At 41.9% G+C, this 15,566-nt stretch overlaps 1 protein-coding gene and 1 long non-coding RNA gene across 2 annotated transcripts in view; one reads left to right on the forward strand and one right to left on the reverse strand.

Moving 5' to 3' along the window:
* LOC310728876 (cathepsin S-like) overlaps positions 1-8,700 on the reverse strand; it is a 53,050-nt gene extending 44,350 nt beyond the window's left edge. Inside the window, exon 1 of the mRNA XM_083546731.1 lies at positions 8,678-8,700. The gene's annotated coding sequence lies outside the window, so the exon portion shown is untranslated. The remainder of the gene's footprint in view (positions 1-8,677) is intronic.
* A 19-nt stretch (positions 8,701-8,719) lies between these two features.
* LOC310728895 lies at positions 8,720-10,110 on the forward strand. Its single transcript, XR_014534368.1, has 2 exons — positions 8,720-8,855; positions 9,635-10,110. It is a non-coding gene; the product is annotated as an uncharacterized lncRNA (long non-coding RNA).
* Positions 10,111-15,566: the final 5,456 nt, after the last annotated feature.

The raw sequence follows: 15,566 nt of genomic DNA on the forward strand, positions 1-15,566 counted from the left end.
TCACTATAGCAACCACAGAAGGGGAGGATACGGGGGTGACGCATGCCAGTCTCAAACCAACCCGCTCTAAATAGTGCCTGCTAGCTACTGATTGGTGGTCAGGAGTGTCAATCACCACCCGTGCCTCATTTATTCGGTCACACTTACTTGTTCCGTCTCTTGTATGCACTCAATATGGAATACCCAAAAGAACTGAAATATACTTTTGAATTTATTCAGAAAATCTTCATGGATCTTGGCGGTACCTGCTCTTTGAGAGTCCAGTCACTAAAATTAAAACTGTTGAAGTGGACGATTTTGCAGATGTCACTCATTTAAAAAAAACATTCTTCTTTATAACAATGTATCATTCGATTCAAACTTTGCAGCCTTGAGGAATACTGAAGTTTTAAGTTAAGTATTTTTGTTTGTTTTTATCTGGCTGTACTGGTACAAGCTAACTATTTTTTTCTGATACACTGTTACATATCATACTGTACTTTACCAAGTGTTTAGGTTTATTCTGATGCAGTGTTAATGTATTCTTAATGTTGATTTGCCAAAATAATACAAAATGCTATATACAACGCTTGAACCTTGAATCTTTGATGTTTACTCTAAAGCATTTATTAATGTCTGTCTGGATTTGTATGTACTTTGGTAATCAGTTGATCAGAATACTTTATACACTGTTTGACTGGAGTGTGGTTAGAGGTTTTGCTCAGACGCTTTTACTTTTGTCTGTTTTGTGTTTTTAGACAAAATATTTTTTTTAGGTTTTTGGAAGCTCATCTTTCATTTTATGTTGAAACAAACAATGTTGTAGTTTTTTCAGACAGTTTACAAAGTTTTCCAATGATGTTTGATAACATTTGTAGTTTTGTACACATATGCCTAATGCAGAAGACAGGTATGTCCTATGGCAGACTTTGTAATGTTGTGTTTTGGACAAACTATAAAAAAATAGAGAGGGAGAGAAATTTCTTGTGGTTTATTACATTTTAAATATGAAAATAATTATGAATACATAATGGATCAATCTGTCCTAATTGCATTCAGCAAACAAAAAATATTTTGTTTTGTTATTTGTTAGGTAAACTTGACAATATGTTGTGAGAACTAAGGATCTTAACAAAATATTTTGAGTTGCATGCTTTATTATTTTAAGTTAAATCAACTTTTTTTTTTTTTTTACAGTGCATCAATATTATATCTTCATGCTCTATGTTGAGTTACATTTGCATAAATTATTAATATTTGTCCATGATAATTGGAGTATTAAAAATGTGAAAAAGATTAATTTTAAGTTGTGATTAATCGTGAGTGAACTCATGACAATCATTTGATTAACCACATTAATTAAATATAGTAATTGATTGACAGCCCTAATATTAATATGATGTGGTTCAGTTACAGAGTGACACTAAAACAGGTAGTAATAATCACTAACTTTTACTGAAGTTCATGCCAGAGCTCAAACAAATTAAAAAAATACTTTGTTTAAACTTAAAATTGTTTAGAAACAAACCAGTATGAAATGATCATAAAATCTGAAACAGAAATACTGCAGGTAAAAAAGGTTCATTTGCATTTTTAACTGTATTATAGCACCCCACCTCAAATAATTAGAACTGTCCCTTAAAAAGTAAGTGAACTTACACACTTTAACAAAGGGATGCTGGGCTAATATTCACAAGTAAACAATTCATATTATACAAAAGGTACATACCCCAGTTCACAGAGTACAGTCACCCCCACTAGAATGACTCCCACATCCTCTGGGGGATCACTGAGCTCAGCACCTTCATGCCGAATAACAGATGCCAAAAAGGGTCTCTTCCATGCTATGTGTCTGCTTACATCATCTGCCTATATATAAAAAAAATAATCAGTTCTTTTAAACCCTGATGTTAATCACATCCAACCCCATCAATTAATTAAATCCCTTTTCATAACATTTTATAAACATATTAATGTACAACAGCTAACAGTTAAATAAAAAAAATATATATCCAGATCTTTGAAATGCCTCTCTTATACATATTTTATTTAACTGATGTGACAAGGAAACATTCTTGGATTAATACAGAGACTTATCCCTTACTGAAGCTAAAGGTATAACAACATACCATGTATTCCTTCACCAGCTTCTCTGGATCTTCATTCAAGTACACACAAAGTCAATTTAGGATGCATTCAAGTCCAATATCAATGCTATTGTTCTGCAAATCAGAGAATAAACACATGAATTTCTACATGGAAGTGCAAAATAAAATTCTATAACATTTTAAACAGACCATATTTCTTCACCCTAAACCTATCAAGGATGCAATGTCTCAAAAAAAAACATTGACGGTAGTTTTTCCCATAGAAATTAAATTAACTAAGATTTCACAATATGTTTAGATATACATTTTTCATAAAACTATCAGGTTATTTGGACCCCCTTTTTAAATATTCTCATTCATTATTTCTTTTAAAAATGTTTCGGACAACAAGTAAATCAACCCAAATATGTGTAATAGATTTAAAAAGTCACAAGACCTAAGATTCAATATCTTTTACACTAGTATATGAAACATTGAGATCCAGCTTGTGCTAGACACTATGAAGTGACTTGACACACAGACAGCATGTGTAGTTTATCTCTAAATAAAGAGATTTTGTGAAGGTCATATTTAGAGCTGCTTCAAAACTTTGAACATGGCAACTCACACAAGATGTGTGGCTTTTCCCCTAATACCATATAGAGCAATGTCAGTAAGTAAATGTCATCAAATGATCTCCCTAATAAAAGCATTTAGGACATTTCTGTGAGCATGTGTCTTAATACCTGGGTCATGGGTGTCATGATGCTTTTGAGTCTCCTTCCTATAAAGCCACCTTTCTTGCTATATGCCTTGATTAGATTTGCAGAGTGAACATCCAGCGGGGAAATAAACTTACACTGCAAATGGACTGTTGTGATCCTTTTAAATTCTGCACAAACCTATGAATAGAAATTGTAATATATAACCCATGTATTAATAAGTAATGCAAAATTACAACTGCTGAAGTGTGACCATCAGCAAATCATCATGATTTCATGAGTCTTTCATTGTACTCTAAATCCTCGAACAAAAAGAAGAATGCTGTTTCACTTACCTCACGCACACTGAAGAGTGCTGGCCGTCCTGTTTTGAAATCTGCTATCATGGGTGCATCTTAAAGCACTTCTTGCCTTCTGTGAGCAGTAACCAATTGCTGCGATAAACAGAGACGTATGAATTAATAATGAAATAATAATTATAATATTATTCCTATAAGTATCATTAGTAATATTACACTATTGTTATTATTTTTCCCTACATTGTTGCATTTATACAACCACTATAATTTTAATATGGAAGTGTATTCACACACTCCAACCAGCTGTTAGACATATCCTCTGTGTACTGAACTTGATCTCATCTGGTGTTTATTCAGAATGTACCAACACAGAGCAGGTCACACAAGATGTCCTCCACAACTGCACTAAAGCACAGCTCAGTACTACACTGTAACATAACCACATAACTAGTATTTACTTATGAATTGATAAGATATTTGGTGACTATTCTAATTATAGCTGTTCTATTTCTGCTTTACTTATTCGATTTTTGTATATAGTTCAGCCTCGGTGTGTTGTTTCTTTTACTAAAATTCAAATCTTTTTGTATGTTTACTTACATCAATTCCAGTAAAATTAAATTTCCCGTTCCCATATTTTGATCTTGTAAATCATTATGGCTATCATACTTTGGCTTTACAGCTGGTGAACTTTTAATACTGTGTTATTTAAAAATCGTTCCATTTTTATTACGGTTCCTTCTTAACAAGCAGAATCACTTGTGCAAGGTCTCTCCCTCTCCTGTTGAGCTGAGTGTGAAAGATTCACTTATCCCACACGTGTAGTTTAGACAAGCGACGGTTAATGCTAATCTGACTACTGCCCTGTTATGGGCAAAACAACGGAGAGCTTCATTTAAACAAATATGTGGAAATTGAACAGGGATGGTTAATTAAATGAGTGTATTTGTTTAATGAGTAAACGCATTTTGTTACTATATTGAACTGCTAACGTCATTCTTCTTCTTTCGGCTGCTCCCATTAGGGGTCGCCACAGCGGATCATCCGTCTCCATACCACCCTGTCCTCTACATCTGTCTCTTTCACACCAACTACCTGCATGTCTTCCCTCACCACATCCATGAACCTCCTCCTTGGCCTTCCTCTTTTCCTCCTACCTGGTGGCTCCATCTTCAGCATTTTTCTACCAATATAATTCGTGTCCCTTCTCTGCACATGTCCAAACCATCTCAATCTCGCCTCCCTCACCTTGTCACCAAAACATCCTACATGTGCTGTCCCTCTAATAAACTCATTTCTAATCTTGTCCATCCTCGTCACTCCCAACGAAAACCTTAACATCTTCAGCTCTGCTACCTCCAGCTCCACCTCCTGTCTTTTACTCAATGCCACTGTCTCTAATCCATACAACATCGCAGGTCTCACCACAGTCCTATAAACTTTCCCTTTCATTCTTGCAGATACCCTACTATCACAAATCACTCCTGTCACTCTTCTCCACCCACTCCACCCTGCCTGCACTCTTTTCTTTACTTCTCTAACACACTCTCCATTACTTTGCACTGTTGACCCCAGGTACCTGAATTCCTCCACCTTCTCCACCTCTTCTCCCTGCAACCGCATCACTCCACTGCCCTCCCTCTCATTCACACACATGTACTCTGTCTTACTCCTACTGACTTTCATTCCCCTTCTCTCAAGCGCATATCTCCACCTCTCCAGGCTCTTCTCAACCTGCTCTCTACTCTCACCACAAATCACAATATCATCTGCAAACATCATAGTCCAGGGAGACTCCTGTCTGACCTCGTCCGTCAACCTGTCCATCACCACTGCAAACAGGAAAGGGCTCAGGGCCGATCCTTGATGCAGTCCAACCTTCACCCTGAACCAGTCTGCCGTACCTACTGCACACTTCACTGCCGTCACACTGTCCTCATACATGTCCTGCACCACCCTCACATACTTCTCTGACACACCTGACTTCCTCATACAATACCACAACTCCTCTCTCGGCACCCTGTCGTACGCTTTCTCTAAATCCACAAATACACAATGCAGCTCCTTCTGTCCTTCTCTATACTTCTCCATCAACATCCTCAAAGCAAATAAGGCATCTGTGGTGCTCTTCCTCGGCATGAAACCATACTGCTGCTCACAGATGGTCACCTCTTCTCTCAGCCTGGCTTCCACTACTCTTTCCCATAACTTCATGGTGTGACTGATCAACTTAATTCCCCTGTAGTTACTGCAGGTCTGCACATCTCCCTTATGTTTAAAGATCGGTACCAGCACACTCCTTCTCCATTCCTTAGGCATCCTCTCCCCTTCCAGAATCCTGTTAAACAATCTGGTTAAAAACTCCACTGCCATCTCTCCTAAACATCTCCACGCTTCTACCGGTATGTCATCTGGTCCAACCGACTTTCCATTCTTCATCCTCTTAATCGCTGCTCTCACTTCCTCCTTACTAATCCTATCTACATCCTGCTTCACCAACTCCACATTCTCCAACCTTCTCTCTCTCTGATTTTCCTCATTCATCAGCTGCTCAAAATACTCCCTCCATCTTCTCAACACACTCTCCTCATTAGTCAACACATTTCCCTCTCCATCCTTTATTGCTCTAACTTGCAGTACATCCTTCCCAGCTCGGTCCCTCTGCCTGGCCAATCGGTACAAATCCTTTTCTCCTTCCTTAGTGTCCAACCTCTTATACAGTTCCTCATATGCCTTTTCCTTGGCTTTCGCCACATCCCTTTTTACCTGCTGCCGCATCTCCTTGTACTCCTGCCTACTTTTCTCACTACTAACTGCTAACGTCATTACCCACAGTAAAGTCCACCATGCTAATCGTGAACTGTACAGTAATTAGATCGATTTCTCTTGAACATTAATTATCTCTCGTCGATTAACAAAAACGTTACATTCGGTATTTTATCAACAAACAAGATGTTGAGTTAAAAGTCATTTAGTTTGCATTTAAATTAATTTTAAAAGTGTATAACAAAGGATTTGCTCTTACCTTCTCATAAACGGCGGAAAACAGGGGAATTCTCGAAGCTTTGCCTAAATCTCGCGATATCGACGGTGATTTTCCCGGAGGCGCGTGAGAGTTTAATTGTTTACGTTATTTTGACATGAGTGAATCTATTAAAAGCTGAGTGGTTAACCTTACAGAAAATACTACATGATTTATTCACGTTCATTTAGTGAACATAAAATTATATTGTACTGAATTATTTTACGGAAGTAAATTTAACAGGCGGCAGAATTCATTTTTTTTAGTGTAGTTTTATTACACTTTACTAACTCTTAATGGTCAAAGAGAGGAGCATGTGCACTGTGACACACCAGGAAGTGATGCAGCTCTCAGTTCTGCACAAACAGCTGTTTCCAGCTCGTGCTAACTGGAATTTGTTTTCACAAAAAAAAATAAAAAAATCAGGAGTCAGGAGTTTGACAGGACACAGTCTTAGGGGGATCCAGTGCTGAATATCCGGGAGTCAGATACATGCATTCCCAGCATCCAGCTGCACATGGAGTCAGGTACATTCAGCTGGGAGAGCTTGTCTCTGAGCAGAGCCGAAACCATAGAAATCATAGATCAGACGTATTTTTTTAGCAAAGCCTACACATAACACACATCACATATCATAACCTTGTGCTCCAGAACATCTGATCACATGCACATTATCAACTTGTGCTGTTAATATCATGAACAGCAGCTACGCTAATTCCTCTCCACTGCTTCTCTTTCTCTCCCCATCCCGAGGCTTCCTGAGGTTTGGCCAGCTCCAGTCACCTCCCACCTCGTGAAGATTATGGACTTTAAAGAAGTAGATGCCGAACTCGCAAACATCCCGAACCATCTAGAGACGTACCAGTGCCATTTGGATCCCGCTACATGTGTGGAGTTTTGACATTGGACCTCCTGGAGTGTTTAAAGGCTCTGGCATGGAGAAGCTGATGCTGGATCTGTGATGATCACAAATGTTGAGCTCAGTAGCTCCTAGTTTTCTAACCATAGAGACTGTATAAGACTGTAGAAAGAACATTCACTTATAATCTTATACTCCAGTGCTCATGTTAGTTCTCACTCTCCAGTGTTCTGTATTGTTGAAAGATTTATGATCAAACTCTTGATGTCACCCAAATGAGGATGGGTTCCCCTTTTGAGTCTGGTTCCTCTCAAGGTTTCTTCCTCATATCATCTAAGGGAGTTTTTCCTTGCCACTGTCGCCACGGCTGCTCATCAGAGATACACACACACCTTCACCTTCACTGTTGATTTGTGTAAAGCTGCTTTGAGACAATGTCTGTTGTGAAAAGCGCAATAGAAATAAACTTGAATTGACTTGAGACTGAGGAAGATGAATGTAATTGTAATTTCTTTAGTTTCCAAACAGTCCATTAAAATAGAACGCAAGATCAAGATCATTCTGGAGGTTAAGAACAAGAGACCAGGAGCAGGAGCTTAATAGTCGCAGATGGATTTAAATCTGTGTTTCAGTATAGATCAAACCTTATAATATGTTACTGGGGTGTTTATCTGCTGGGGTTGAACGATGAAACCAGTCTGTCTCTGATTAGCAGAATGTGCAGAAAGAATGTACAGGCTGAGATAATAAATACAATCACTATGATGTAATAACATCATAAATACAGTCATCAGTTCACCTCAGATTATAAACTTTACAAATGATGAGGAAATGAATCCTGAAATAGAGAATAGTATATAAAAGAGTGTTGCCTCTTAATGAAAGATGTTGAACTACATTGTGTGTGACAGTAGTGTAATAGACACTGCTGAATTCATCTTTTACTATCAGCTAATTTTTTTCAGACGAGGAAGAATTTTCTGCTTTTCAGAACTAATTATTTATTAAAGCTTTATATTAAATATGTTTGATGATGTTTACTGGAGAATGTTCAGCTGTTCTCAGATCAGTGATCAGTGTGTGTTTCTGACTCAGAGCACTTCCTCTACAGCTGAGGGAGGTATTTGTACGGCGCTATAACACTGTGTGTACGGAAGGCTCTCACTCTGCTGACAGTAATAATCTCCTGCATCTTCAGACTGAACTCCAGAGATTTTTAGGTAAAATTCTCTAGAATTAGATTTAATGCCACTGAAACGATCTGGAACCCCAGTGTACCGTGAAACATCATTATAGATCAGGAGTTTAGGAGCTTCTCCAGGTTTCTGCAGGTACCAGTGAAGGTCACTGCCAACATCATGAGTGGTTCTACAGGTGAGAGTAACAGAGTCTCCTGGAGAAACAGTCTGAGATCCTGGAGACTGAGTCAGGACGATTTCCCCAAAGGACTCTAAAGAAAAGGATGCAGAGTTGAATAATGGAAACAAATGTAGTAATGAGGGTGAGAGTGATGTGATGATTTGTAGGAATAATAAAAGTAAAGAGAGTCTCACGGTGAGCGAGGAGTCCCAGTGTCCCCAGCAGTAGAATCAGTACCATCATCATTGTGCTGCGTGTCAGTGGCTCTGAAAGGACTGAACACACTCTGATCAGCACTACAGCTCTTAAAGTGTGTGCAGCAGTCACACACACACATATGTAAATACCACAACTGTGTGTGTGTGTGTGTGTGTGTGTGTGTGTGTATATGTGTGTGTGTGTGTGTGTGTGTGTGTGTGTGTGTGTGTGTGTGTGGTCACTGTAGTGTAACAGAGGTTTTTGTACGATGGTTTCATTAGAATGTATCACTGTGGTGGACTTTCGGTGGAGGAACCAAACTGATCATCAGTAAGTTTCTCTTCTGTACAATTATTTTATTTTATTTTTAATTTTTTGTTTGTTTATTTATTTGTATAAATGTTTAAATTTAGAGTTTTATTTATATATATTGCATGTTATTGTGACACTGAGACACAGTTTGAGTGAAATGAAACGAAGCTAAAAGAAAGAAGAAATCAGGATTTAGCTGTTAGCTGAAGAAGTGTGCAGTTTGTTCCTCAGGAAACACGGCACTTTTACATTCACAGCTTCTGAAGGTCATATTGTGTGCTGTGAAGGACATGGTATAAAACTTCATCCTGTGCCTGTTAGTCTTCTATCATTGTACTGATGTACTGAGTTTGAATCTCCAAACAAAGAGAAACAGTGTGTAGAAAGGTGGATGTGGTGTGATGTGCTGATTTCCATCACTGAACTGATCTCAGCCTTTTTGCCAGATGTGGGATTGTAATAGAGGAAATCTTGGTATCAGGAAACTCAAAGGGAAGGTGTGATGTTGCATTTTCCAGCCCTGTTCTGTGGAATATCAGTGTATTTACATCATCAGTGTAGTGATTTTTCTGTAGGACTACATGTCAAAGTAACACAACAACTTAGGAGGACTGGAAAACACTCCCAGAAGAAATCTGATCAAAGTCCGAGTCTCTCCACAATATAACGAGGAACTAGTAAATGTTCTCCTGCTGAGAAGTTCTACTGAACTGCAGTAATGTGAATAAGCAGTAATGAGTAAATGTTGTGTAACTGTGTGTAAATGTGTGTTTTTATTGTGTGTTTGTGGTCTCCAGCCGGTCCCACGGTGAAGCCCTCCGTGTCTCTGCTCCCTCCCTCCTCTCTGCAGCCGTCTGACAGATCGGCCTCGCTGCTCTGCCTGCTGTCTGCTTACTCTCCACAGGGGGCGCTGGTGAGCTGGACGGTGGACGGCTCAGAGGTAAAGGACGGGGTTCTGACCAGCCCAGAAGAACACAAGAAGGACGGTTACACACGCAGCAGCACCCTGACCCTCAGCAAAGAACTCTGGGAAAAGGGGGAGGAGTTTGTCTGTACCGTCTCCCATGGTGGTGTCCATCATCCGCTCACGTTCAGAAAGAGCCAGTGTTAAGACCAACAGCTCCAAGATAGAATTGAACACTGAGCTGCTCACACATCCATCTACAATCGAGTTTCAATTCTACACAATGCTGACATTTCTGTCTTTCCTCTCTTCACTGTCCTGTTGCTCTTCCTGTAGTTTTGCTCTGCTGAAATAAAGCTTCATTTTGGACATTGTGTGTTCTTTTATTCGAGTTAATAGTCATTATCAGTGTGATGAGAGAGTGTGTTTAGCTGGAGATTCAGTGCTGTGTGTTGTGCTTCACTGAGTTTGGCTGAAGGAAGTTGAACATCTGGTGAAAGTTCTGCTCTATTCTGGGAGAAACAGAATCACTCAGTCGTCTCCATGAAAATCTCACTTCCTCACTTCCATTAATTAAGTAAATGTAAGCCACACTTGTTAAGGCCAAGATGCTGTAAAAAAATAAATGTAAATGTGATGGAGACTGAGATAATATGAGGAAGAACACTGGGCACCAGATTCGGGTGGAAACTGGTCCTCAACTGAGTGTTATTACATATTATAAAGTTTATACTAAATGTTTAAAATGTGTAGTTTGGTAAACTGGAATCCTCTTTTAAAGGTAATTTTAATAGAGTATCAAACAATATAAAAGCTAGATTATAAACTGAAAATTGTTACTCTGAGCATATTGTCTGTCGGGTTACTTCTCCCAGAGTTCTTTTGCGGTCTAAATGTAGATCCTGATATCTGTAAAGCTCTGTAGCTGCAGAGGCAGGAAGAGCACAGACGAGGCAGAGGCAAGATCGGTATAAAAAAAGGCTGAATTTATTAATCACTTGCTCTCCTGAACAATGGTGTACTGTCTATCCTGTTCTCTTCACTTATCAATCACAGCAACAATACCTCTCTATCATGGGTGTCTGTGATCTCATGTATACCAATTGGATGCATGTTGAGATTGTAATCTTGCGTACCAGTGTAGATTTATTCATTGCTAGAGACTCAAAGCACTTTTGTGATTTGGATGCACAATGTTTATGTGCATGTTTATTTGTATTTCACTTTTAAGAATGAACATTGTCTCAAAGCAGCTTTAATGATAATATGGTGAGAAAAATGAATAAGATTCTTCATAAGTGTAAGTTTTTTCCTGATGAAAAAAACAGTGGCGACTGTGGTGAAGGAAAAACTCCCTGAGATGCAAAAGGAAGAAACTTTGAGAGGAACCAGACTCAAGAGGGAACCTCATCTTCATCTGGGTGCCACTGAATGTCCATTTATTACAGATAAACAATGCTGAGATGCAGTGATAGAGATCAGAGCAAACTGTAGTCCTGAGTCATTGTAACAGACTGTTGATATTATTTACAGTCCAAATCCATCCACAAAACTCTGTTTTACTCCGGAATTTTATGAAACCACCCAAGGCGTTGGTGAGAAACCGTCTACAGCTGCACAGAGTCGCCTCCAAACGAAGAGGACACTATCCAGAGGCCAACCAATACGAAGTGGGAAGATCTGCGGAGAAAAGAGGGGCAGGAACAGTGGTCACTGGAACCTTAGGAGCAGGTTTAACTCGACCGAGAGAGAGAGAGAGAGAGAGAGAGAGAGAAGAGGGGTGACAGGAGGAGATGGATATGGATTATTTAGTCTCCTTATTGTTGTATGAAAGTTAAGGACACTTTGCAGTTGTGACTCCGGCAAGACTCGCCATAGCAGCAGAACTAAAAGGAAGAACCAGAAGGTAACACAGACATGAGGAATCTCTGGGATAAAAGACGACCCACCACAACACCGTCAACAAACCTGAGTGAACGTGTGAATGTAAGGGGACCACAGCATACAAATATCCCAGTTCATCAAACACTTCACATCCATGATCCCTCCAGATCTGCTCCTTTACCTCACAAACACCTACTGACTAAAGACACTAAATAAATGTGTTCAGCTTTGACTTTAATACTGAGACTGTGTCTGAGTCCCGAACACTGATTGGAAGGCTGTTCCATACCTGTGCGGTTTATAAGAGAAAGATCTGCCCCCTGCTGTAGTCTTCATTATTATATGGAGATGTCCAGCTGAAAGGGGCCAAAGATGAGTGCACTGCAGGACCATGGGTGCCTGGGGAGATACGGTTGAAGCAGACATTCTGGGGAGATCTTGGGGCTTTTGTGGTCTGCATAGATAGGACAAACTACCACAAACTACTTCTTCTTTGATGGTTGCCCACCAGAATAAATTTTGATAGTGTACAGAAAGGCAGAAACCATTGGAGCAGCTGGGAATGCAATTGGTATGGAACAGTCGCTATTTAAGGCAACCCACCAGACATGACTTTATGTACATTCCTCTAGATGTCCAGGCAGTGGGCCTAAACAGTGACTGTGGCTGGGTGGAATGTGATTGGGAGGTAATTCTCATTCATCGTCTGGGGCATCCCATCAAAACAGGGCATTGGATTTGCCATTCTTGGTTGGCACACAGATATTGATTTTTCCGTGCTTTGGTTGTAGTTCTATGACCTGACATTGAATGGGCCACACCTGGGAATTTGAGCTTTTGAAAATTGGAATATCTTTACAATTCCACAGTAAACTTATATTACATTCACCCAATTGGCAATTTTCTCTTAATTTGCTATATTCAGCTCCACACTGTATGTCACTCAGAACATCTTTCTCAGCTGTGCCTTGACAAAGTTAAACTTTGATTTTAAAGAATGTTTTTGAGCTGTGATATCAAGCTCAATAGTAGGAAAAAAGAGCAATTTTCAGATTAGCTTCTGCATCACAGACAGCATAATGCATCAGGCTTTTTCACATGACAGACAGTAAAAATTATGTTCATAATGTCCAAACTCACCATAACATTTGTTAAATAGGTTTACAGTTTCTGGTACCAATCCTGGACAATGTTCATTAAAAATTTTTAAAAGATGTTTCAAGGCAACTCCTATTAGATTATGTCGCAACACATGACATCAACAGCAGCAAACTCTGGCCTCTGGTAAGAGAAGATCATCTCTAGGTTACATATGTAACCCTAGCTCCCCGAGGGAATGAGATGCTGCATCGCAACGCTTTGGGAACGCCCCCGCGTTGTCTGCGCTTTGAACCACGTGTGAAATCTGGCCAATAGGCAAGTCATGACGTCATAGGCGGGCGACATCGTGACGACCAGGAGCTACAAAATGGCTGTGTGGTGGTAGCAACACTGGCTTCTACACAGAGAGAAGGTAAGCGCCACAGAGATGCAGGGAGTGCGGCACGGGGAAGCAGCGTCTTGTTCCCTATGGGATCTAGGGTTACATATGTAACCTAGAGACGTTCCCCATTTGGGAACTTTAAGCTGCGTTGCAACGCTTTGGGAACGAGGTGTCCAATCATGCCACACTGACCAGACCCTGCCTAGTGTGTGAGCACCTCAACATCCGCATGTAGGACAGAGAAGCCTGGATCGGCGCTGAGGTCAAGATCGTAAAATCTGACAAAGGTCAGCGGGGTGAACCAGTTTGCAGCGTTGCAGATGTCTTGGAGTGAGACTCCAGCGGACCAGGCCGTAGAGGCCACCACACTCCGGGTGGAGTGAGCTTTGACCCCGAGTGGGGAGACCAGAGGACTCATAAGATGATAAAATGGCATCCACTACCCACCTGCTGAAAGACTGCTTGTTGGCAGGGAATCCCTTCCTATTAGGGCCATAGCAGACAAACAGCTGCTTCGACTTCACAGACTTGTCCTGTATAGATAAGCTCGCACTGGACACAGCTGGATCTGCTTCTCTTGGTCGGGGGCTAGGAACGGAGGAGAGCAGAATGCCTGCAACATGACAGGTCGTGCAGGAGCTATAGGCACCTTCGGTATGTACCCAGGTTTCGTGTAAAGAAACGCGCTGGTCATGCCAGGGGCAAATTCCAGCTGAGACAGGGCCACGGACAGAGCCTGTAGACCTCTGATCCTTTTCTGGGAGGAAATCGCCATGAGGAAAGCGGTCTTACCCCGACAGATACCTAAGGGCCACCTTAGCCAGGGGCTCAAAGGGGGGCTTGGACAGAGCCGCCAACACAACGGCCAAGTCCCAGACAGGCACTCTGAGTCGCGTCCCCAGCCTCAACCTCCGGGCGCCGTGAAGGAAACGTGTCATCAGAGGGTTTTTACCCAGCGACTGGGTAACATAAGGCACAATAGCGGACACGTAAACCTTCAGGGTTAAAGGGGTCAGCCCTGTGGCAAACTGTTCCTGTAAAACTCCAGAACTGAACCAATCAGGCAGCTAACTGGGTCTAACCCGTGGCGCTCACACCACATTATAAACAGCCGCCACCTTGTGGCAAACGACCTGCTCGTGGAGGGAGCTCTGGAATATAGGATGGTCTCCACTACCTCAGCAGAGAGACCAGCTGCTACAAACCGTGCCCCTCAGGGGCCACAGCAATAGCCTCCACAACTTCAGAACTTGGGGGGGAAGGTCGTACAGACATCTGCACTCAGCCACGTCTGCACCATGGCATCCAGCCCTAACAGGGCTGGCTGAGAAAGAAAGAGACAGAGAGGACAGTGCAAAGTCTCCTGAGCTGCAAACAGATCCAGCTGGGCTCTGTAAAACCTACCCCATATATACTCCCCCACCTCAGAGTGGAGCCTCCATTCCCCAGGCCTCAGCCCTTGTCTTGAAAGGGCGTCTGCTCTCCAATTCAACCGTCCCGGGATATGAATAGCTCTCGGTGAGAGGAGTCTCCCCTGGGACCACAGGAGGATCTTTCGTGCCAGCTTGTATAAGGAATTCCATCACATCACGAGTCCGGAGACCCCCCTGGTGGTTGATATATGAGACCACTGATGTATTGTCTGTACAGACCAATACATTGTGGCCCCTCAGGTCCACAATTTTGGGGTTGAGGAAGTGTTTCAACCCCAAAAACATCGCCATCATCTTCAGGCAGTATAGGTGCCATGAGAGACGTGGCCCACTCCACAGACCTTGGGAGGAGCGAACACTCATGACTGCTCCCCACCCCGTGAGGGAAGCGTCCATCCTTAGCATTACGTGACGACAGGGAGTCCCCAAAATGGGGCCTCGGAACAGGAACGTCGGTTCTCTCCACACATCAAAGGCCCAAAGGGCTCGCCACGAGACCTTGATGGAACGGTGTGGATTCCCTTCCCTGGAAGAACCCGCTGCCCTGGAGCCACCACTGGAGGGGTCTCATATGGAGGAGGCCAAGTGGAATCACATTGGACACCTCCGCCATGTGACCCAGCAGCCTCTGGAACTGCTTCACAGTGAGTGACTGGCCTTCTCTTACTCTCCTGACTGCAGTAAGGATAACTTCGATCCTGGCGGGAGACAACTGTGCCCGCAACCTGGTTGAGTCCCACACCACGCACAGGAAGGTGGTTCTCTGCTATGAAGAAAACACACTGTTCCCGGTGTTCAGTCTTAGCCCCAGTTCCTTCATGCAGGTGAGAAGAACATCTCGATGCCGGAGCCGTAGCAGGGCTGGTGCTGCATTCATGCACTTCGTGAATGTGCGGGGCGAGAGTTCCAGGCCAAAACAGGGGTACCCAGTATTAGTAAGCTTCTCCCCCAAAAGCAAACTTTAAAAACCTTTTGTGTGCGGGAAGGACGGCTATGTGGAGGTAGGCGTCCTTCAGATCTATCAT

This window comes from Silurus aristotelis (assembly GCF_946808225.1).
Source record: "Silurus aristotelis genome assembly, chromosome: 7".
NCBI classification, from domain to species: Eukaryota; Metazoa; Chordata; class Actinopteri; order Siluriformes; family Siluridae; genus Silurus; species Silurus aristotelis.